This window comes from Stegostoma tigrinum, chromosome 24, assembly GCF_030684315.1.
Source record: "Stegostoma tigrinum isolate sSteTig4 chromosome 24, sSteTig4.hap1, whole genome shotgun sequence".
In the NCBI taxonomy this organism is placed as follows: domain Eukaryota; kingdom Metazoa; phylum Chordata; class Chondrichthyes; order Orectolobiformes; family Stegostomatidae; genus Stegostoma; species Stegostoma tigrinum.
Genome location: NC_081377.1, coordinates 4,208,525 through 4,234,985, shown reverse-complemented (window position 1 = coordinate 4,234,985; position 26,461 = coordinate 4,208,525).

The following is a 26,461-nucleotide window of genomic DNA, read 5'->3' as shown; positions in this document are numbered from 1 at the left end:
TGAACATCTTTGAAACCAGAGTACAGGGCAGAAACCCAAACAGGCACAGAAAGAATATGCAAACTCCACACAGGCAGTCACCCAAGAAGGTAGGAATGGAACCCAGTCCCTGGTGCTGTGAGGCAGCAGTGCTAACCACTGAGCCACCGTGCCACCCATAATAAGCTCCAAGACCCTACAGAGATTTATACTGGGCAAGAGTTTCCAGGGACTGTCAATCACTGCCAGTCCAACCCTTCTTTATTGATGAAAGAAGGGAACTCCACATTTCTGAAAGGAGATTTTTCTCAGGACTTCCATAGCAATGTGGAGCTGTACTTTCATTGTGACAGTTGTCTTATAACACAAGACTGTCAGGCAAAGACAAGCTACATTTCCTTTTCATACCTTTCAACTGCCACATTCTGAAATGTAGTCAACATAGCGTGGAGCTAGAGGAGCAAAGCAGGTCAGGCAGTATCAGATGAGCAGGAAAGTCACTGTCTCAGGTTGGGATCCTTCATCTAATGTAGTCTTTCTGACAGACACTCTGACAGCTGCCGTCAAAGATTAAGAGTAGAAAGTAAGTGTAATGTTAGTGTACTTAGAGAGTAGGATACCAGATGGGTAGAAAGATAGGGTACCAGGCAGGTAGGGTGCCAGCTGGATATGGTGTCAGGTTGCCAAATAATCAGGGTGCCAGCAGTGGAGGGGGTAAGATGTCAAATGATAAGATTCAAGACGGGTGGGGTTCCAGCTTGGGTAGGCTGAGGGTACCTGCAGGAGTGCTGTTGGGTATCAGCCTGGTAGGGTATCAACAGAGACAATGGTAACTACACTTTGTAATCCAGGGTGTCAACAGAGGTGGGTATAGGGTGCCAGGGTGCAAGGCAGCAAGGCTGCAAAGATAAATGTTTAGAGTAGCTCTGGGTGGGTTGGGAATATTGAGCACAATGGAAGTGAGGAGCATGGTGACTGGTCTGGCGGTGGGGGTAGGGACAGTGTGGAGAAGAGGGTGGTTAGGTCTGGCAATGGGGGTTCGGGCCGAATCTGGCCGAGTGGCAGGGAGGGTAATGGGTGGTAGTGTCCAGCAGCAAATGTTTTGGGTTGGATTTGTTGGCTGGTAGGAAGTCAGGTTGTACTCTGACAGGCTTAGGCACAGGTGTAGATGTAAGGTCCAGTGGGAGCAGCAGAGTGGGGCTTTGGGGCCCCTTTGTGTTCAAGGGAGGGGCGAAGTCAGAGGGGCTGGAAGTAGATTGTTTACGCTGGGAGCAGGAGACTGTTTGGGGGTCAGGCTGGGTCTTCTGGAAGCGGCAGGGACTGGTGGCTATTCATTGGCAGCAATGCATGGGAGGTATTAGCTCCTAGGCGTGTCACCTCAGGGTCTGGGTCGTGTCTGGGTCTGGAGGAAGTCTACTTAGGGGTGGGAGGTAAGCATGAGGTCACTTTTAACAGTAACTCAGGAGTTAGACAATGTATTTAATTGGCAAACTTTTCCTGAGTAACTATTTCACTTAATTGCATCCCTTGAAAGATGCAATGGCATCAGCTGTATCTACTCTGAAGTTTTTTGGTGTGTCCTTTTGGCTGTAAGCTGAAAAGAAATTCATGAAGCAGCACAGTCTTACAGGAATCATTATCAGCAACTTGGCAAAATCTCAGTCTAAATCATGAGACTGTATTTAACGATTTGAAATTAAAATGTGACAATGAGTGGGTTTCATGGCATCATTTCTGCCATGGCTCTTTATGAGTTATCTTTCACAATCAAGTGTTTCTCAGCTCATTACTTAAGTGAGCACAATTGCTCAGTGAATCAGTGAGCCAAACTGTGGTATTCCCCACAACTGGGAAATTCCTGCTTCCAAGTCTCTGGAAACATAATTAAAGTCCAGTTAGACACTGCTTCACAATCACAGAATTCCAGCACTCTTCCAAAATAGAAAGAGTCCATTCAGCCCTTCATACCTACATCGACTCACTGAATGAACTTCATTAATTACTTCCAATCTCCTGCTTTTCCCAAATGCCAGTATGTTACTTTTATCCAAATAACTATCCAAAGTCCCTGTTGAATGTCTCAACTGAAACTGCCGACATCACACTTCCAAGTGGGAAGGGTGGTCAGACATTATGCTCTTGTCTCTTTGAGGAAAAGATTGTCAAGATGGCCAAGCAAATGGCAAAAGCCAACCAGCCTGGTAAGCATCATTGTCCTGTATTACACTCCAATTGTCACCAGCACTAACTCATTCTTATTCTGTACAAACTCAGATCCATCTTCTCCAACTAAGACCCTCACTTCTCTTAAGCAGGCACAAGTAGCTACTAGAAAACCTCCACAAGGAAGAATTCACAGTGTGAGCCCTCAGCAACATTTTCAAATCTCTAAATTTATGCTAAATTGGGACTGCTTGGCAGATAAGAAACTCAGATGTATAAACAATCAAAAACAAAGGCCTGAACCCAGCTCGGTCATGCTGGAAGCAGGTTGCTACTGGCTCCTTGGACTCTCTGAAACATTTATCTGTCATCCTATCATGAATCGCCCTTCCAGTGGATTCTCCTGATCCTCAGCCTCAAGTTCATTCTCAAAGGAATACTCTCACTCATCCAGCAGCCAAGCGAATTGCAGCAATGACTGTGCCAGAGGCAGCGGAGACCAGGTCTAGGATGACAAACAGTCTTCAGATTCTAAGCCCAGGACTAAGTAAGTGCAGGGGTCTCACAGTGGAGTTGGAGGAGAGGCCCAAGAGGGTGGCAAACAGAGGTGAGGTCTGGTTTAAGTGGCCAGAGAGAGGATGGGATGTGGGGCCATTGTATGAAACAACGGCTCTTCAAAGATCCATGGTGGAAATAGTATCAGGCTCCTTCCAACATGATGTTGCCACAGTTCTGGGTACAGAATCAAGGAGTCTAGTTCTAGATCCCAGCGGCATCAGAGATATCCTGATTCCTATTAGTTTCAGCAATTTTACCAAACTAGCCAATGTAACTGGTACCTGCTGCTATCATGCAGTAAACTATATCTTGTTGACAAGTGCTCATTCTCGCTAGTCATTTATCTTCTATCGTCATGAACTGAATTTGACTCTAACCATATTATAGGACAGAGGATCATGGCAACACTTTACCCCAACCACAAGTGACCAGTGATTAGTCCTAAAACATTTGGTAGAGAGAAGTCCTTGGGGATGGAAGCCCAAATATGAAAGCACCTCCAATCCGTCTGCTCCAAGCCTCAATGGACCTAACAGTATTGGGCCGAGCTCCTTCCTGTAAAACAGATCACCTCATGCCAATTTCAAAATTGAGGGAAAATGAACTTTAACTGCCCCCAGTGTGGGAAAGAGCAGGAGGCTATCCAAGTTTATCCTGTTCCCTGTAGGATCAGCAGTAGGCCCAAAGTTAAGAGGAAGCCATCTGGGGAATATTATTGGCACACCCCTCTACAAAGCCAATGCTGGCAGACTGTAAAAAGTTGGCTAAATGTGTGCCAGGTTCACCCACTATAATTCAGAAAAGGCCTTGGTTAAAAATGTTTAAGTCATAAATCAAGAAAGGACTTTAATTGATGATTAGTCAGGGTAGCTTTAAAACTCTCAGTGACATTAATAAAACCACCATCCTCTCTGATGTTCTCTCAGTCAAGTGATCATAAATAATGAATCTAGGAGTGTTGAAGACATGTAAGCCAAGATATTCCAGCAGGAAGATAATTACTGCAGTAGCATAAACTGAAGTTGTATGGAGACAGAAAAGACTGCAAATGCTGGAAGGTAGAATCAATAAATGTGGAGCTGGGGATTCCTGAAGAAGGGTTCCAACCTGAAGCATTGATTTTCCTGCTACTCAGATGCTACCTGACCTGCGATAACAAAGTGTGGAGCTGGACGAATACAGCAGGCCAAGCAGCATCTCAGGAGCACAAAAGCTGATGTTTCGGGCCTAGACCTTCATCAGAAAAGGATCTAGGTCCGAAATGTCAGCTTTTGTGCTCCTAAGACGCTGCTTGGCATGCTGTGTTCATCCAGCTCCACACTTTCATATCTGACCTGCTGTGTTTTCCAAGCTCCACATTTTTTGAAATAGAAGTTGTAAGTTGGGACTATGTGGAAGTCTGACTCCCTGGTAATTATCTAGGAAGTTGAAACTTCTGATGGGAAATTACCTGGGATGTGAAATTCTCCAAACATGCCCCATATGTCCCCAAAACTGAACAAAAAACAGAGGCTTTGGACGATCCCATCTAGCTTATGCTTGCAGTTCCTAGTTAAGGTGAGAGGAAATAATACCTGCTCTAACTCCTGGGTAATCATTACAGTGACATTGGCTGACCTTCCTGACTCGCAACAGATCCCTCCCTCCCTCTGTTCCCCACGTATAGCATCTGGCCAACATTGTACCCCAAGCTAACTACTGATCTTTCACCCGGCTCCCCAACAGCTCCATGGACCCAATTCCTGCGATCTGTACCTGACCTGACTCTATGTGACTCCCTGACCCACCTGACTCCCAAAACTACCCTCAGACTAGATGCACTGTGTACTCCACGACCACCTGCAACCCTAGGCCACTTTCCACACATCCGTTATGATTCCTGTTCATCCACCTACCATTCTACTCTCTTATTGACCGGGCATCCTAGATCCCACCCACCCATTGAGCACCCTAAACCTTCACCTGCTGGCCATTACACTTCCTCACCCACTAACTATAATCTCACCATCTATAAGGTAACTTCAGGATATTTAAACCTTGCAGTGTAACAGCTGATGTTAAACAAGGGACACAGTTTCTACTCTGTACACAAAGTGTGGATTGCTTAAATAAATTACACTGCTTCGGCTGGAAAGGCTCCTGGCCCAGAAGGCCACAAAGAAAATACTACCCGCAGTGGATGTGTACCATTTGACTGTCAGGGTCAGATAAAAGGTTCTCAAGTCTGATTAGAAGATCTGTGACAAAGTTAAAAACAGTGTTGGAAAATTTACAGGAATCAGAGAGAGCAAATTTGAAAGAAGAAAATAATTATTACCCCCATGATGGTCATGAGATCAGCCAAGTGGACCTCATACACTATGAATTGCTAATCTGGTCCAATCATGGAGCCCAGGCTGACAGATAAAGACAGGAGTGCCTGACATCCTGTTCTCTCTGAGAGCTAGCTCCGAGAGAGCTGGATCAGTGTCTTCTTCATCACCCTTCTTGAAAGGTGATTTGATGCCAGGATATCTACCTCTGTGTAATGTTTCAGTGGCAATGAGAGAAATGCACACTCCTGGCCAAATTTATTTGCAACAGTCATCTTTGATTTGAGGGTAAATATTTCTGATATCATGCAATGACTTGGGGAGTTTGACTCATGCGATTCTGCCATTGAAGGCTGGGCCAAATATATGAAAAGAATGCATTATTTTTTTCCTGACAAATGACATTAGAGCAGGTGAAAAGCAACAAGTAATTCTCCCGAAAGCTGGTGGACCCACAGCATTTTCAGTTATTAGGTGCCTAACTTTCCTGAGGAACTAGATACTAAAACCTTTCAAGCATTGACGGATTTAGTTAAGGAACATTATGGCTCCAAGCTTCCTCTGAGACATTATCAATTTTATTGGCAAATTGCGCACCAGGGGGATCCATATCAGGATTCTTGACTAGGTTAAGATGACTGGCAGAAACATGTGTCTTTGGTTTAACCCTTAATGAGATTCTAAGAGGCCACTCGGTATGTGGGATTAATGATGTAACAAGTCAAAAAAGCATACCAGCTGAAGCCCAGCTGGACTTCCAACAGACACTACAACTGGCTTTATCATTGGAAAATGTAGCACATGGAACGTATGAGCTGCAAACTGTTCCGATGGAAGTGGACACCCTTGCCTGTCTGACTGAGCTGGGGGAACACCACTTGTGTGAATGCAATTGCATAGCCTCTCTCAGGACATATCGTGAACAGAGGGACTCTTGGTCAGCCCACAGTGAAACCCCAAAACAAAGTCAAACCTCGGCCAAACGGTTAAAAGTTTCTTCAAGGTCCGGGCTGGCAAGCCATTATTGTTGCTGCCAGAAAGCAGATTGAGACAGCAAAGAGTTCCATCAGACCTAAATTGAGTAAGAGAAATCATAGGCCAGTATTCAAGAGATGTACATCCTGGAAAGTCTACCTACTGCCAGTTTGGAACAGTTAAATTGCTTAGCAACATCCTATTCAAAATAAACATTTGGTTAAATGGCCACCTGGTTCTAATGGAGGTCAATATCAGCATTAATCGCAGAACCAGTCTTTAATAAAATCGCTCTGAACTCCATCCTTACGTTTGCCCAAGACCTTGGTGAGACTGAGAACTTATACTAGGAAACTAAGGTAGTTTATGGGTACATTTTGGTTCCAGTCTTGTATGAGAAGCAGCTGGTTCAATGACCACTGATTGCAATAAAAGCCTCAGGCCCAAGATTGATTGGGTTACATTTGTGAGAAATATCGGTGCCACATTTTTCGATTAGAAAATGGCTGCCTGTGTAAAGCCTCATTTAAATACCTGGAAGTTTTTCGGGAAGTTCTAAGGACTATCAAAGGAGACAAGGCCACCTTGCATGTTGACCAGAAAGCAATTCTATGATTCTACAAGGCCCAGTCAGTACCATTTGCCTTATGGTTAAAAGTAACAGCAGAAATCGGAAGGCTGGAAGGCAAAGAAATCATCAAACCAGTGCAGTTTGAAGAATGGGCAGCACCAGTCATGCCGATAGTGAAGCCTGATGGGGCAAGTCACCTTTGTGGGTACTTTAAACAAAATCAAAACCACTTTTTGCAGCTGGATAAATACCCGATCCCTCACATTCAGGATTGATACACAAACTGGCAAAGGTCTATCCTCTATAAAACTGGACATGAGCCAAACATGCATTCAGTTGTGGTTTGACAACAATTCCCAGAAGTATGCTATAATTAATAGCCATTAGGATTTGCACCCACATACGACCTACCCTTTTGAGATATCACTGCAATTTTTCTCAGATAATGGAGAACATTTCACAAGTACTATCCCAGGTCACCGTTTATCTAGATGGCATGCTAACAACCGGGAAGACCAATAGGAACACTTAGAGAACTTGGACAGGGTCCTTAGACACTTCTCCCAGGAAGGTGTACACCTTAGAAGGGAAAACGTGTGTTCCAGACGCCCTAAGTAACCCACTTGGACTATAGAGTCGGCAAAACTGAATTACATCTGTTGAAAGATAAAGTGAGGGCCATCAAAGGTGCCCCAGCTTACACAACAGTACTGGCCCTTAGGTCTTTCCTTGGGCAGGTGAATAATTATGGAAAGTTCATACATAACCTGGCCTCAAGCCTGGCACTTTTGCATCAACTCTTAAAGGGCCAGCCTTTGAAATGGTTGTGTAGCCAAGCCGCAGTTTTCAGGGAAATGAAGGAACAGCTGTATTTCAGATGCCTCCCCCACCTCCCTATTTATTTCAGATGCCTCCCCCTCTCTCCCTATTTATTTCAGAACCTTCTCCCCATCCCCCTTTTCTGATGAAGGGTCTAGGCCCGAAATGTCAGCTTTTGTGCTCCTAAGATGCTGCTTGGCCTGCTGTGTTCATCCAGCTCCACACTTTATTATCTTGGATTCTCCAGCATCTGCAGTTCCCATAACCTCCACTATTCTCTAAGGTGTTGGCACATTATGTTCCCAAGCGAGACGTAATGCCTCCCTGTACAGCATTGGGGTAAGATTAGTTAATAGGTGACCCAATGGAGCGTAACGACACACAGCATATGAATCCAGCATATTGGCTAATGCAGAGCGTAAGTAGGACCAGATAGAGAAAGAGGTTTGGCAGTTATATTTGGAGTCAGGAAGTTCCACCAATATCTTTATAGGTATACATTTGTAACAATAATGGGCTGCATCTCCTGCTAGGTCTACTTAAAGAGGACATGACAGGGCCACTCATGGCTGCAGGCTGAATTCGGTGGTAGGCTCAAATACAAAGTGCATATAATCTCAAGTTGGAACACCGTCCATAAGGACAAGTGATGAATGCGTATGCATTGAGCTGCCTCCCGCAGGCAGGTACACCACGGGTGGTATCGTCACTGGAAGGGCCTGTCATGGCTTTAAATTTTCTGGCACACATCCAGTCACAGGTGACAATAAGAGAAAGAGTAACCCCTGCAAATCTGGAACAGCTGGTGGTGATGGGGGAAACCCAAGTGCTGTCACAAGCTTTGTGGACTTGGAGAGGCCAGATCATGGCAGACGATGGCATATTATTATAGGGAGCAAGAGTAATTGTCCTGAGAAAAGTTTGCTGCCAGATACTGGCTGAACCCTACCAGGGTCATCCAGGTATTTCTAAAATGAAGATGTTGGCGAGAAGTTCTGGTGGCCAGGATTGGATGAAAACATAGCCATGTTAGTCAGGCATATCCAGAGTGCCAACAAGGACAAAAATTACTGCCAGCAGCTTCCCAATATCTCTGGGTATGGCAGAGAAAATCCTGGACTCTGTTACATGTCAACTGTGCAAATCCTTTCACGGGGTCAATGTTCTTAGTCATTGTAGACACCCACTCACATTGGCTGAATGTGCACACAGTTCACTTGTCAAACATGGGGATGGTATGAGAAAAATTACATGCATCTTTTACAATACACTGACTCCCCAAAGTGTTGCTCACAGATACTTAGCCATCATTTGCCAGCAGGGAATTTGAGTATTTCCTAAGGTCAAATAGGATTTGAAATATGAGGACAGCTCCATAACCATCCATCATCCAATAATTTGGCAGAAAGAGCAGTCAAAACTTTGAAGCCAGGCTAAAAGAAACAACATACAACTTCACCAGATACCAAGCAATCCTGGTTCCTATTTAATTATAGGACCTACCCTCATGCCACCACATGGTTGCCTCTAGCAGAGTTGATAATGGGAACAAGACTCAGCACCAAGATAAAGCTGATCTTCCTGGGTCCGGAAGAGAAGGTGAAACAGCTTCAAGAATGCCAATGGTGGATGTAAGACTTCACTAAATGGGAGAGATCCTTTGCTTCAGAGGAAGAAGTTTGGTGTAGGACCCACAGGAATGGTCCTACATGAGGAAGAGGCACGATCGTCATGAGGTCTGATCCAGTGATGTATAAAGTTTGGGTAGGTGCAATGGTCCTGATCATGTACATGGGCCATATGAAAGCTGTAAGCTCACAAACAGTGTGGGAGTAAATCACTCCCAGCTCCTCAACAGGCTTTCTGATTGTTTCATAACCTATGGGCTCTCCCTCTCCCACTATCTATTGAAGATACCTCAGAATCTGAGATGGACATAGCAGATGCCGGTGCCTCAATGTCTTTTCTGCCTGAAGAAGAGAATTACTTTTTTCTGAGTCGCTCCAGGTGCAAGAGGCAAGCTACTTCGCCTTAAATGACCCCATATCTGAGGCACGTTTGGAGGAACCTGACCTGGTGCTGAAATGCCCCAGAAGGACCTATAAAACATCATTGGCCTATGTCCTTGGACTTGGGGTGGGGGTGCTGATGTAATGTTTGTAATGAGGTCAGGCAGGTGGACCTCACAGAGTATGAGTTCCCTGAGTGGGGGTGTTAATCTGGCCCAATCAGGGTACTCTGGCTCACAGATAAGAACAGGAATATCAGGCATCTCAGCACCCTGAGAGCTGGCTCTGAGCGTGCAAAGAAAGGGTGACTTGGCGAGGGGATACCAGTCTCTATGGAGTTATTTCAGTTATACCTACATCAGAGAAAAGCCAATTAGCAATTGGTTGGTATTTCTTCTTCCTTACTTGTAAACTAGACATTGACTTAAATGTGAGGTCATACACTCAAATGTTTAATCTGCATTTGAGAGCCAGAGTCAAATTTTAAAAAGTGAGGGATCTGGCAGCCAGAGTTGTGTGAGATTAGACTGTCCAAGAAACAAAGTAATATGACGAGACAAGGAGTCAAGAGGGTGAGATATCTTGTAAGTTTTAATCTAACTGAAATTAATTAAACATGAATTAATGCACAAATGATTGATTAATTAGTACAGAAACTATGAAGTGAAGCCAATTTTACACTTTATCATATAATTACAATCAGTGCTTACTCAATTAATCAGCTGTGGGGAAGAAAGTGGTAATTAAATAAGAAGGGATAGTAACGCTAAGACTTATACATTTTTCAGAAAATTAAAATCTGAGTAATAAGAATTAAGTAAAATAGTTTGGTTAACCACATGATAAAATAAAGTGACATCAGCATAAGAAAAGCAGTTGTTGTCCATTTCTTCTTGGTATAAAGGCCTGAGCTGCCCCCATCCACTGGCACGCTCTTCCACTTGGTTGAGCTCAAACTCACTTTGAACAGATTCTCCTTTAATTCCTCTCACTTTCTTTCGGTCATAGGGGTGGCTATGGGTACTTACTTGGGTCCCACTTATGCCTGTCTCTTTGTGGAGTCTGTAGAACATTTCTTGTTCCAATCCTACACTTGCCCCCACCCACAACTCGTTCTCTCATGCATCAATGACATCATCAGTGCTGTTTCCCTCCCACATTTGGAATTGAACATAAATGATCCATTTTGCTTCAAATTTCCACCCTGTCGTCATCTTTAGCTGGTCCATCTCCAACTCCTCCCTTTCCTTCCTTGACATCTCTGTTTCCATTTCTGGGGATAGGTGGCCAACAATATCCACTACAAAGCCTCTGTCTCCCACTGTTACCTGGACTACACACCCTCATACCTGCTTCTTCTAAAAACTCCATTCTATTCTCCCAGTTTCTCCATTTCTGTTGCATCTGACCTGATGGTGCCACCTTTCACTGGTGGACTTCAGAAAAGCTGACCTATTTACTCAACTGAGGATTCTCTGTTATTGTGGTTGACCTGGCCTTATCCATGTTTGACCCATTTCCTGCACTACTGTTGGTTCTCATTCCCTTCCCTCCCACAACAATGATAGGGCCCCTCAGCCCCAGCTTACCACCCAACTAGCATCCACATAAAGTATTGAAAACCACGTCTAGCAAGATGCCATGACCAAACACACACTCCCCTCCTCTACCTTATCAGCTTCCCTTCTGTTCTGGCCTACTATAAATAACCCCCTTGTCTGCCTACCACATACACTGCAGACACTCATGCCACTCAGCCAATGTTGTCTATCTCATATGCTGCAGGCAAACATGCGCCAATGCGTGGAACATTGCTGAAACCATGCAAACGCTGCGATAATGGGGAATGATTAGACACTGCGCAACAATCGCAAAACAAGAATATTCCCTCCCACTCAGAACACTTCAGTGGACAAGGGAATTCAGCCTCCGACCTTCAAGATGCACAGTAAAGCAGAATTGTCAAACACAAACTGATAGACAAGATCTGTTCCCATGAAGACAGCCTCAATCGTGCTCTTGGGTTCATGTCATGCTACGCACAACTGTATCACACTGTTCTGTATCTGTAAAATCTTCCTTACTGTCCTGTTTTAACCCCATCTCCTTGATAAATTGTTATGACCTCTCTACCTTAATTAGTTTGTACAGTTTTGAATTATTATTTTGGTTAGACTCTCAGCACATGGCTCTTATACCTATCAGATTTAGTGAGAACTGCCAGTGCTAGAGTCAGAGTTAACACAGTGTGGAGCTGGAGGAACATTTCTGAAGAAGGATCCTGACCCGAAACATTAGCTTTCCTGGTCCTCTGATGCTGCCTGGCCTGCTGTGTTAACTCTATACCTATCATGTTATTCCAGTCTTTTTGTTTGTCTCCAGCACCACCTTATTTTTAATTTCTCGTAATCATCTCTATCTCTCTGCATCATTTAATCAGATTATAGGTCATCCCTTTGCTGGTTATTCACCTGTTGAACTTTACTCACTGTCTAACACTCCTGGTCACCTGCAGAGACGTGTTATCTTGCACCCCATTCACAGCAGTTATATGATCTTTTGATTTCTCAGCCCTTGTTCTCTCCGCCTATAAACTTTGTATCTGTGTGCTCTTCTGTCTCACTGCATCTGATAAAGGGGTATATGCTCTAAAAGTTTTGATTTCAAATAAATCTTTTGGACTATAACCTCATGTCATGTGACTTCTGACTTTGTCCACACCAGTCCAACATCATCACCTCCACACCATACCCCTTTTATATCTCTCTTCTCTCTCTCTTTCTCTGTCTCCACCTTACCACTCACATCTCAGTTGGTTCTTTATCTAAACAAGAAGACGTTTACAGGGCTGTTACATTTTGAGTGTCATGACCTTAACTGCTCTTAAAGAGAGCAATCACAGACATGAAAGGCTGAATGGCTTCCTTTAAAAAATCAACCAGTTGAAAAGATCCTGACTGATCTGATTGTAGTCTCAACTCCACTCTCCTGCCTAGGACAGACTGTGATGAAATGCTTAAGTCTGTGAGTTAATAATGCAGAATTCTAGGCCAATATTCTTAGGCTTGCGTTCAGCTCCTAGCATAGAGAAATTAAAATTGAATTTTAAGAACAAACTGTTCTAAAAGCAAGTCTAATGTGATTATTGTCAGTTGTTCTAAAAACCCAATGGTTTGTACATGCCTTTTATGGAAGGAATTCTAACCCAGTCCAGTCCCTACATCTGATTTCAGGTCCACAGCAATATGATTGATTCTCAGCTGAACTCAGAATACCATTCATTTATATTAAACCTTTACAAACCCTGAATAAAGATTAAATCTGAATAGATAACCCAGCATCTACACAGGCACTAGAATCAACTGCAGCAAAATGTCTTTGTGAATCTCTGGGGTCTATGTGCCAAAGATCATCCTGCTGAATGAATCATATCTTACAGACAATGTCCTAGATAATATGATCACCATTGCTGGCTTTGTCCTGAACGACCAGCCTGTCAGCCCCAGAAGAGTTAACAACACAGTTGGGAAGGATTTTCCATAGAAATTCTCACCATTGTCTCTGGACACCATGCAGTCTCACAACATCAGGTCAAACATAATGAAGGAAACTTCCTGCTTCCTATCACCTTCCATTCACACAACCTCAGCTAATGAATCAGTATTCCTCCATTTTGAACACCACTTGGAAGTCACACAGAGTGTGGCAAGGACACAGAATATCCTCTGGGTAGAGTCTTTAATATTCATCACCAAGATTGGTTTGGCTGTATTAGCACTGACCAAAAGCCAAGTTTTAAAATACATAGCTGCATCTGGCTACGCAAAACTCCGCACAATCTTTGTGAAGATGAAGGTCTCTCTTCATGTTAAAGATATCCTCCTTTATGTTGTGTCGTACAATGACCAAGTTTAACGAGGCAGACTTTGAACAGATCTAGCAACTCAAAATTGAATACCCATAAGGATCTGGGAGCCATCAGCAGCAGCAGAATTGTAATCAACCACAACCCATAACCTCATGTCCTGATGTGATCCCACTGAATCAACCTTAGTTTCAATGAAAATTGCAAGAGGCCAGCCAGGGACAGTGCCAATCATGCCTAAAGATGAGGTGAAGCTACGACATAGGACTACTTCCACGTGGAAACAGCAAGTCATAAATGGGGCTTACAATGCCATAACTAACAGATCAGTTCTAAACTCTGTAAAACAGCCACATCCAGTCATGAATCATAGCAGACAGTTAAAATGCTAACAGGAGGTAGAGACTCCACAAATATCCTTAATGATGAAAGATCCAGGCACATCAATGCAAAAATAAGAGATGAAACATTTGCAACGCCCTTCAGCCAGAAGTCCCAAGTACGTGATCCATCTCAGCCTCCTACAGAGGTCCTAGGCATCACCGTTGCCAGTCTTTGGCCAATTCGATTCACTCCACCATCTATCAAGAACTGGTTGAAGGCATTGTATGCCTTCAAAGGTGATGGGCCCTAACAACATTCTGCCAATAGAACTGAATGCTTACACACCAGAACTGGTTGTGCACCTGGTCAAGATTTTCTAGATCAATTATAACATTGACATCTACCTGACAATGTGGAATGTATGTCATGTTGACAAAAATTAGGACAGATCCAAATTGACCAATTATAGCAACGTTAATCTATGATACATCATCACTAAAGTGATGTTTCTGTTCTGTGTAGCACTACCCAATGGCATTTGCAAAGGGATGGCTTTCTCATTGGGGCTCAATTTGGGCTGTGCCAGCATCAATCAGCTGATGACCTTGTAACAAACATGAACAAAAGAGCTGAATTCCAGTGGTGAGGTGAGAGTGACAGCCCGTAACATGAAGCTCTCATTTCAATGAGAGTGACATCAAGGAGCCTGTGCAAAATTAGATTGAATTGTAATCACGATCGGTTGAACTCATATCCAGCAGAAAAGAAGACGGTTGTTGTTTATAGAGGTCAATCATCACTGGATTTCTCTACAGGTGTTTCTCAGAGAAGTGTCAGAAGTCTAGTCATCTTCAGCATCATCATAGTGTCCCCACGGTGTGGAAACAGGCCATTCAGTCAAACAAGTTCACACAGAACTTCTGAAGACCATCCCACCTAGACCCATCCCTGAACCGTATCTCTGTATTTCCCATTGCTAACACTCCTAACCTACACATTCCTGTAAACTATGGGCAATTAAGCATGGCCAATCCACTTAACTTGCACATTTTTGGACTGTGGAAGGAAACCAGAACACCCAACGCAGATATGGGGAGAACGTGCAAACTCCACACAGACAATCACTTGTGGCTAGAATTGAATGTGAGCTCCTGGCGCCATGAGGCAGCAGTGCTAATCATTGAGCCACCGTGCTGCCATGCAGCTTAATTAATGACCTTCCCTCCATCATAAGATCAGAGGTGGGAAGGTTTGTTGATGTTTGCACAATGTTTAGCACCATTTGTGACTGCTCAGATCCTGAAGCAATCTCTATCTATACTGAGCAAGACCTGGACAGTGTTTCCAGGCTTGGGCTGAAAACAGCAAGTAACATTTGCATCACATCAATGTGAGGCAATGGCCTTCTCCAACAAGACAATCCAACTATTGTCCCTTGTTTAATTGCAGTAAATCCCAGAACAATTCAAATTCTTGGGGTTACCATTGATCAGAAGCTGAACAGAACTACCCTTACAAATATAGTGGCTATAAAAGCAGGTCAGAATTTCCAATATGTAACTACTTTCTGACTTTCCAACGACGGTCCACTATTTACAAAGCATAGATCAGGTGTATAATGGGATACTCTATATTTGCAGCTCCAGCAGGACATAAGAAGCTTGGAACTATCCAGGACAGAGCAGCCCAGTTGATTAGCATTCCATTCACCACCCTCACCACCGATGTATAATGGGAGCTGCGTATACCATCTCCAAGATGAACGGCAGTAACTCATCGAAACTCTTTCAACATCTCCTTCCAAACCTATGACCTGTACCACTGGAAGGACAAGAGCAGCAAAGGAATACTACCATATGCAAGTTCGCCTCCAATTTACCTCTTATCTTACTTGGAACTGTATTGCTGTTCCTTACTATCATAGGATCAAAAACCCAGAACTCCCTTCCTAACAATACTATGTGTGTATCTACACTCCAAGGATGGCAGCAGCTCAAGATGGCTGCTCATCGTGATCTTCTGCAAGACAATTAAGCACCTGCAATAAATGTAGGTACAGCCAGCAATGCCCTTGTCTCATGAAAGAATAACGAAAAAACCCCATTGACTCCCTTTTTTGACATAACTGTATAATGTTAAGTATATCCAATGGCCCTACCCACCTTCCCTTTTCTCTGGGGAAGAAGGTTCAACAGACTCACAACTTGAGTAGAAAATTTCTATATATATCTCTAAAATAGGAGTTTCCGTAATTTTAAACTTTATCCTGGAATTCTGGTCTCTCTCGCAGGGTGAAATTTCTTTTAAGCATCTTGTCAGTTCCCCTCAAGGCCTTTCATCTTGCAGTCTCTAAACTTCAAAGGATAAATGCTCAACTGTTCAATCTTTCCTCAAAAAGGTAACACCTTCACCTCAGGAATCATTGGAATGAACCTTCTCTGAACTTTTAATGTAATAATGTCCTTTCTTAAATACGGAAACCAAAATTGTACATATTATTCAGATTCGGTCTCATCCAGACCCAATAAGTTGCAATGCAAATTCTCTATTTTTGTAATCCACTCTGCTTTCATTAATCTACAGCAGAGGAACAGAAATAGGCCATTCGGCCCATCATTCAATAAGATTGTAGTTAACCATCTATTTCAATGCTATTTCCCACAGTGGTCCCACGTACCTTTACATCATTGGCAGATTCCTAAATGCAAATTTACCTTCAGCATATTCAGTGACTGAGCTTGCATGGCCTTCTGAGATAGACAATTCTAAAGACTCACAAATCTTTTAGCAAAACAGTTCTACGCTACATTCCTTTGCTGACTCAATACAGCTTCTTCATAACTTTGTTTTCTATGTATTCCTGTGTTATCAACACTATTAGCAGCCACATGTTTGCTCGCTTCATCCAAGCCATGGAGACTGTAAATAGTTGAAACCCCAATACTTATCCTTGTGACACTCATCTCATTATCTGTTGTGAAACTAAAAAGACCCATTTATGCTCATTCTCTATTTCACCTTTGCTAACCAACTTGGTCTTCATGCTAAGATATTACCCCCATGAGTATGGGGTATGATACATTGCTGGCTGCCTTCTGGAAATACAGGTACACTCTATCCACAGGTTCCCCCCTCAAACTCCAATATATTTTGCCATGGATAGCAGTAAGATATAGGTACAATTCCCCGTCTCAGTTTTTGTAACTTCACTTCACCTCATACAGAAGTAGAGAAAATTTCATAGTCACAATCAAACAACGTCCCTGCACACTTTGGATAAAGAGCAGCACTGGGAGTAGTCCTGCCCCTTTTTCAGATAAAATCTGAAGGCTGGAGAGCTAAATAAAAATGTAAGAGTAAATCTCCCAAAGACATAGAAACTGAACAAGGAAAGAATGATTCAAATTTCAACCTTTAAGATGACTACAGGGAGAATATTCTTTACTTGTCCAAGGAAGAAATAAGCTAGCCTTTCATGAACAAAAACACACCTTGATGGGATAGCCTCCTGCTCTCAGTAAACAGCATCTGTTCCTTTCAGACCACCAGATATATTAAAACTGTTTTGTTTATCTCCTGCTTGAGTATTAATTCTTCATTTCTTTGTGGTGAATAGGTAATTGAACCTTTGTGGCTTGTATTTATTACATCCTCCATACTAGTGACTAAAATAGATTGTTACGATATCTATTTGGTTTAGATCCTGAAACAAGAGCCATATTCAGGCTTTTCTAATTTTCAAGACAGTATTGGATTCAATGCTGAGAATGTATTGTTCACATAGTAAGGCATTTGATAAGGTGCATTATAAATAATCACTGTACAAGATAAGAGATCATGCTGTTGGGTGCAGTACATTAGTATGGATAGAATATTGATTGACAGATAACAATCAGAAGAAATGAATAGTTTTCAAGTTTGCAAAGTCTAATTAATGGGGTACTGCTGGACTCAGCACTGGGGCCTCAACTATTTACAATCTATACTTAATGACTTGAATGAAGCAACAAATGCCCTATGGCCAGATGTACTGATGGTACAAAGACAGATCAAGTTATGCATAGAGTACATTGGATCAAATTCTTAAGCACTCATGTTAGGCCCAAATTTGAGAATGAAAATAGTGTGGAAATTCCATCAGACTGGCACATTCCCAACTGCAAGAGATTCTGCAAGAGGTGTAGCAATAGTGAGTCTGGTTGCCTGTCCTGCTGCAACAGACAGCCAATTTAAGCCTTGTGAGGGTTAGATTAAGAGTACTCCCCCAACACCATCTGGATGCAGGCAGCACTTGAAATATCTCACAAGGAATCAAGGGCCACGGGGACAGTGCAGGGAAGTGGAGTTGAAATGCCCATCAGCCATGATTAAATGGCAGAGTGGACTCAATGGGTCGAATGGCCTTACTCCCACTCCTATGTCTTATGGTCTTATCTATTGAACCAAAAAGCTATTTATGAAATGTTCATGTGCTATAGAATCTGTGTGGGTAGAGTTGAGGAACCACAAAGGAAAAATGACTTGATGGGAGATAGCAATAACTGTAGGTTCTGGAGCCAGAGATAACACAGTGTGGAGCTGGAGGAGCACAGCAGCCATACTGACAAAGGCTCCCTACCCACAACATCAACCTTCCTGCTCCTCTGATGCTGCCTGCCCTGCTGTGTTTGTCCAGCTCCACATTTTTTGACTTCTGAACTTGGTGATGTGTAATGAGGCAGACTTAATAGGGAGCTGAAGGTAAAGGAACCCCTCTGGAGTAGTGTGCATAATAAGATAGAATTCACCCTGCTGTTTGTGAGAGAGGAGCTGGAATCAGAAGAAATAATATTACAATTGAGTAAAGGTGACTACAAAAATATAAAGGTGGAACTGGCCTGAGTTGACTGGAAGAGGAGCCTAACAGGGAAGGCAGTACAGCAGCAATGACAATGGTTTATCAGGGTAATTCCAGAGGCACAACAGAAATTCATCCCAAGGAAGAAGAAAGGCAGTCGGGGAGGACTAGGCAACCAGAGCTGACAACAGAATTCAGAAACAGCAGAAAAACGAGAGAGAAAACATACAATGTGGTGAAGATTCATGGGAAGCCAAAGGATTGGGAGGCTTTTAAAAAGTAAGAGAGGAAAACTAAAACACCCAATAAAGGCAGAGAATATTAAAAAATGAAGATAATCTCGCTAGTAATATAAAAGAAGAATGCAAGAGTTTTCAAAGATATCTAAAAAGTACGAGAAAGGCAAGAGTGGATATAGGACCACTGGAAAATGAAGCTGGAGTAATCGTACTGGAGAACAAATAAACGGTGAAAGAACTGAATAGGTACTTTACATCAATTTTCATTGTGCAAGACATCAGCGACATACCAGAAGTTCAGGAGATCCAGGGCATAGATGAGTGTAGTGACCATCAGTGAGGACAAGGTGCTGAGAAAGCTGCAAGGTCTGGAGGTAGATAAATCATCCAGACCAGATGGACTATGTCCCAGGCTTCTGAAGGAGATAGCCCAGGAAGTTATGGAGGCATTGGAAATGATTTTTCAGAAATCCTGAAATTAGGCAAGGCTCAGAGGCCTACAAAATGGCTAAGGTAACACTTCTGTTTAAGAAGGGACGAAGGCAGAAGACAGGAAATTATAGGCAGTTAGCCTGACCTTTGCCATTGTTAAGACTTGAGAGCCCATTATGAAGGATGAAATTGCAGAGCCCTTGGAAGTGCATAGTAAAATAGAGTTAAGTCAACACAGCTTCAGCAAGAAGACATCATCCTAGCATTTCTGTTCGAATTCTTTAAGGAGGTAACAAAACAAGTTAAACAAAGGAGAGCTGATAGATGTCATCTATTTGGATTTCTAAAAGACCTTTGATAAGGGGCAGCACAGGAGGCTATTAAATAACATAAATCCATGGTGTTAGTGGCAAGATACTGGCATGGATAGAGGATCAGTTGACTGGCGGAAGGCAGAGAATTGGGATAAAGGGGTCTTTTTCAGGACGGCAGCCAGAGATTTGTCACTTTCCGCAGGTGTTAGTTTTGGGAGTTACAAAGGAAGGTCCACACCTGCACCGCAATAACTTAAACCAAAACAACGAGACAAGATCGCCTCACCTCGTAATCTGTTAAAGGAGTGTGATAAGTGGTATAACCTTTTCTCAACTCCCCAATCTATTATAAAGGAGTGGTTACATGAAAGAAATCCCTGATACTCATTTCATAATCAACCAGCAACTATTTATTTAACTAACTATAACAGTAAACAAATTAAAAGAACTTACTAACAAACTGAAAAATTCTCCCTTAACTGATAACTATTCCCAAATAAAACAAAATTCTCGTGGTATACTGATCAAAGAGATATAAATTCCTCTTATATAAGCTAAAATATTTTTTTTAAATTAAAGCTTAATCTCTTCAAATTACAGCCATGATAAGTCATCTGCAATGTTATTTGCCTTCTCCGTTGTCCTCCAGTCAGGAAAGCCTTCCTCCGTTGAATTCTTATACCAGGTATATTAGCTAAACGTACCATATTACCTTTATTTAGATGGTGCTTCAGCTGATATCTTAGAGCTTTCTGTGAGAGCCAGTGATTTTCTTTCTTTGGACCTGATAGCTCAGCGAGCAATCTCACATCCAGAACCTCAACCTGAGCTACAAATCTTCTCAAAACTCATTAGCTATTCTCTTAACAGATGGCAGTTTGCTCTCACCCTAATTTTCAAATGACCTTTTCTTCTATACCTTTGATGACCTATTAATTTCTTACAATAGGATTGGTCAGAAGTTGCCAAAACCATCCGATTTAAATTTAATTGGACTTAGGTATCTAAGGCCTGGTTTAAATTAATTAGCTAAATTCAAAAACCTGGTAAAATGCTGATTTTCCAACTAACAGTATAGCTTTTTGACACATCATTTCAATTTCAAGAACTGTCTGTGCATCTGCTGCAATCCACAGATATTTTTTCATCTCCAAGCCTAAAAAACACATCTTTCAAAGGGACTACACACTCTTCCCCGCTATCAGTTTACAAGCAAATTTTTACACACTGCTTTCCAATCCATAAGTATAGTACCAACTTCGCAGCAGGGATCACAACTGTTCATGTTATACATTAACAATCTGAATGAATGAATGGAAAGCAGAGTTGCTAGGTTTGCAGATGAAACACAGATAAGCGGAGGGACAAGTAGTGTTGAGGAAGCTGAGATGCAGCAAAGAAGGACTTGGAAGAGTTAGGCAAGTGGGCAAAGACGTGGCAGATGGAATATAATATGTGAGAGAGTAGTATGCACTTAGGTAGGAAGATTGAAGGCATAGACTGTTTCATAACTGGGAAAGGCTTTGGAAATCTGAAGCACAAAGGGGCTTGAGAGTCCTAGTTCAGGACTCTCTTAATGTTAACGTAAAGGTTCAGTTGGCAGTTAGGAAGACAAATGCAATGTTAGCATTTATTTCCAGAGGACAAAAATACAAGAACAAGGACGTACTACTCAGGCTGTATAGGGCTCCATTTAGGTTGCATTTGGAATACTGTGAGCAGTTTTGGACTCTGTATCTAAGGAAGTACGTACTAACATTGGAAAGGATGATGTTTGGGATTAAAAGCTTGTCATCTGAGAAGTGGCTGAGGACCATTGTTATATGCTCAATGAAGTTTATAAGAATGAGCAGGCATCTGACTGAAACTTACAGAATACTGAGAGGCTATTTTGGGAGGTCATATCTATTTAAGCACTTACCTCGAAGCCCCAGGTCCTTTTCTCAGCAGAGAGCAGCAGGATCTGGGCGGAAGTGAGGTCTGAGCAGAGAAGCTGTTGGGATGGTAAGTGATTGCTATTTAAGCACTAACCTTCAAGCCCCAGGTCCTACACAGTAGGTCCTCCCTCCCACCCTCCTCCTGCCTAATTAAGAGCTCACAGGCTCGCAGCAGGAAGAGCGAGCGCTCTAACCAAGAAGGACTCTCGTGTGTTGTTAAGGTAAGGCTTTTCAATTTATATTTCTTGTGTAACGTGTGATTGATTAAAAGCTTAATTGGTTAATTGAATAAGACCATAGCAGAGAAGTACTAGAAATTATTTAATACATAAATTGCCAAAGTTAATTAAATAAGTAGTAATGGCTGGACAGGTGATGTGCTATAGCTGTATGATGTGGGAGCTGGCTGATCTCGTTGTGAATGGCAATGACCACATCTGCAGCAAGTGTTGGTTGCTGGAAGAACTCAGGATCAGAATCGCTGATATAGAATCTGAGCTTCAAACTCTGAGGCACATCCAGGAGGGGGAGACTTACCTGGACACTTTGTTTCAGGAGGCAGTCACACCCGGTAGATTAAGTAATTCAAATTCAATAAGTGTTCAGGGACAACAGGGTGTGGCTGTAAGTGAGGCAGGTAGAGGGATTCTGAGTTCAGGAGTGCAGAAGCCTCAGCCCTTGACCTTGTCCAACAGGTATGAGATTCTTGCTCCATGTACGGATGAGGAAAAGGGCTGTGGACAGGATGAGCCAGCTGACCACGGCACCATGGTGCAGAAGGCCATTCAAGAGGGGGGAGCAAAAAGACAGGTAGTTGTTGTAGGGGATTCCATAATTAGGAGGACATACAGTAACCTATGCAAGCCGGATCGGGAGTCCCACATGGTGTGTTGCCTGCCTGGTGCCAGCGTGCGGGACATCTCCGACCGGGTTGAAAGGATATTGGAGCTGGAGGGGGAGGATCCAGTTGTTGTGGTCCACGTTGGGACTAACGACGTAGGCAAAGCTAGAGTAGAGGACCTGTTCAGGGATAATGAAGCACTAGGAAAGAAATTGAAGCACAGGTCCTCAAGGGTCATAATCTCCAGATTACTGCCTGAGCCACGTGTTAATTGGCATAGGGATAAGAAAGTTAGGGAAGTAAACACATGGCTAAGGGATTGGTGTGGGAAAGAGGGATTCCTTTTCATGGGGCATTTACCATTGGGACAGTCTCCACCTGAACTAATCTGGAACCAGTGTTCCAGTGAAAAGGATAAATAGGGTGGTCGGAAAGACTTTAAACTTCTGAGCCGGGGGGAAGGGAAAGCGAAAGTGTCAGGGAGTATGGAGTTGAATGGAAAGATGTGTACAGGTGGGTTTAAGCTCGAGGCAGACTAGGAATGCAGCAAAAAGGAAGGATAACTTAGGACATCTTATGATTTCCAATATCTTTAACAATGATAAGAAAGTTAGCTTTAATGCACTTCACCCAAATGCTCGTAGTATTCGTAACAAAGTAGATGAATTAATGGCACAAATCTTCTTGAATGATTATGACATGGGAGGCATCACAGAGACGCGACTGCAGGGTGTTCAGGACTGGCAGTTAAACATCCAAGGATTTACAACTTATCGAAAAGACAGGGATGTGGGCGGGGGGTGGTTGCCCTGTTAGTTAAGAATAAAATTAAATCTATGGCACTGAATGACATTGGGTCACATAATATGGAGTCTGTGTGGGTGGAGTTGAGGAATCACAAAGGCAAGAAAACTATAATGGGAGTTATGTACAGACCTCCGAACAGTGATCAGGACCAGGGCGCAAGATGCACCGGGAAATAGATAGGGCCTGTCAAAAAGGCAAGGTCCTGGTGACCATGGGGGACTTCAATGTGCAGGTGGATTGGGTGAATAACGTCGCCAGTGGATCCAAAGAAAGGGAATTCATGGAATGTTTGCAGGATGGCTTTTTGGAACAGCTTGTGATGGAGCCCACAAGGGAGGAGGCTATTCTGGACTGAGTGCGATGTAATGAGCCAGACTTTATCAAAGACCTTAAAGTAAGGGAACACTTAAGAGGCAGCGATCATAATATGGGAGAGTTCAGTCTGCAGTTTGAAAGAGAGAAGGCAAAATTGGATGTAATGGTGTTACAGTTAAATAAAGGTAATTACAGGTGCATAAGAGAGGAACTGATGAAAATCAACTGGGAGAACAGCCCAGAGGGGAAGACAGTAGACCAACAGTGGCAGGAGTTTTTGGGTGTAATTGGGGACACAGCACAGAGGTTCATCCCAAAGAAAAGAAAGATTATCCGGGGTGGGATTAGACAACCATGGCAGACAAAGGAAGTCTGGAAATATATCCAAGAAAAAGAGACAGCCTATAAAGTGGCCAAGAGCACTGGGAAATCAGAAGATTGGGAAAGCTACAAAAACAAACAGAGGATAACAAAGAGAGCAATAAGGAAGGAGAGGATCAAATATGAAGGGAGGCTAGCCAGTAATATTAAAAATGACACTAAAAGTTTCTTTCAGTACATAAGAAACAAATAAAGAACAAAGAACAAAGAAAATTACAGCACAGGAGCAAACTCTTCGGCCCTCCAAACCTGCACCGATCAAGATCCTCTGTCTAACCTGTCATCTATTTTCTAAGGGTCTGTGTCCATTTGCTCCCTGCCCATCCATGTACCTGTCCAAATATGTCTTAAAAGACGCTAAGGTGCCTGCGTCTACCACCGCCGCTGGCAACGCTTTCCAGGCACCCACCACCCTCTGTGTAAGGAACTTTCTATGCATATCTCCCCTAAACATTCCTCCTCTCACTTTGAACTCATGACCCCTAGTAATTGAGTCCCCCACTCTGGGAAAAAGCTTTTTGCTATCCACCCTGTCGATACCCCTCATGATTTTGTAGACCTCAATTAGGTCCCCCCTCAATCTCCGTCTTTCTAATGAAAATAATCCTAATCTACTCAACCTCTCTTCATAGCTAGCACCCTCCATACCAGGCAACATCCTGGTGAACCTCCTCTGTACCCTCTCTAAAGCATCCACATCCTTTTGGTAATGTGGTGACCAGAACTGTACACAGTACTCCAAATGTGGCCGAAACAAAGTCCCACACAACTGCAACATGACCTGCCAACTCTTGTACTCAATACCCCGCCCAACGAATGGAAGCATGCCATATGCCTTCTTGACCACCCTATTGACCTGTGTTGTCACCTTCAGGGAACAATGGACCTGAGCACCCAAATCTCTCTGTTCATCAATTTTCCCTAGGACTTTTCCATTTACTGTATAGTTCTCCCTTGAATTTGATCTTCCAAAATGCATCACCTCGCATTTGCTCGGATTGAATTCCATCTGCCATTTATCTGCCCAACTCTCCAGTCTATCTATATTCTGCTGTAATCTCTGACAGTCCCCTTCACTATCTGCTACTCCACCAATCTTAGTGTCATCTGCAAACTTGCTGATCAGACCACCTATACCTTCCTCCAAATCATTTACATATATCACAAACAACAGTAGTCCCAGCACAGATCCCTGTGGAACACTACTGGTCACAGGTCTCCAACTTGAGAAACTCCCTTCTACTATTACCCTCTGTCTCCTGTTGCCTAGCCAGTTTTTTATCCATCTAGCTAGAACACCCTGGACCCCATGTGACTTCACTTTCTCCATCAGCCTGCCATAGGGAACCTTATCAAACGCCTTACTGAAGTCCATGTATATGACATCTACAGCCTTTCCCTCATCAATCAACTTTGTCACGTCCTCAAAGAATCCTATTAAGTGTGTAAGACATGACCTTCCCTGCACAAAACCATGTTGCCTATCACTGATAAGCCCATTTTCTTCCAAATGGGAATAGATCCGATCCCTCAGTATCTTCTCCAGTAGCTTCCCTACCACTGACGTCAGGCTCACTGGTCGATAATTACCTGGATTATCCTTGCTGCCCTTCTTAAACAAGGGGACAACATTAGCAAGTCTCCAGTCCTCCGGGACCTCACCCGTGTCTAAGGATGCTGCAAAGAAATCTGTTAAATCCCTCGCTATTTCCTCTCTCACTTCCCTCGGTGCCCTGGGATAGATCCCATCCGGACCTGGGGACATGTCCACCTTGATGTCTTTTAGGATACCCAGCACTTCCTCCTTCCTTATGCCAACTTGGCCTAGAGTAGGTAAACATCTATCCCTAACCTCAACATCTGTCATGTCCCTCTCCTTGGTGAATACTGATGCAAAGTACTCATTAAGAATGTCACCTATTTTCTCTGACTCAGCGTATAACTTTCCTTCTTTGCCCTTAAGTGGGCCAATCCTTTCTCTAGTTACCCTCTTGCTCTTTATGTATGAATATAAGAACTTAGTAAGCCTTGGGATTTTCCTTAACCATGTCTGCCAGCAATATCTCATGTCCTCTCTTTGCCCTCTTAATCCCTCATTTCAGATTCGCTGTACATTCCCGATATTCTTGCAAAGCTTTGTCTGTCTTCAGTCACCTAGACCTCATGTATGCTTCCTTTTTCCTCTTGGCTAGTCTCACAATTTCAGCTGTCATCCATGGTTCCTTAATCTTGCCATTTCTATTCCTCATTTTCACAGGAACATGTCTCTCCTGCACACTAATCAACCTCTCTTTAAAAGCCTCCCACATATCAAATGTGGATTTACCTTCAAACAGTTTCTCCCAATCTACATTCCTCAGATCCTGCCAAATCTTGGTATAGTTGGCCTTCCCCCAGTTTAGTACTCTTCCTTTAGGATCACTCCCATCTTTGTCCTTGAGTATTGTAAAACTTACAGAATTGTGGTTGCTATTTCTAAAGTAGTCCCCTATTGTAATATCAACCACCTGGCCGGGTTCATTCCCCAACACCAGGTCCAGAATGGCCCCTTCCTGAGTTGGACTACGCACATACTGCTCTAGAAAACCCTCCTGGACACACCTTACAAATTCTGCTCCATCTTGACCCCTAACCTTGAGTGAATCCCAGTCAATGTTGGGAAAATTAAAATCTCCCATCACCACCACCCTGTTTCTCCCACACCTTTCCATTATCTGTTCACATATTTGTACCTCTAGCTCACGCTCGCTGTTGGGAGGCCTGTAGTACAGCCCCAACATTGT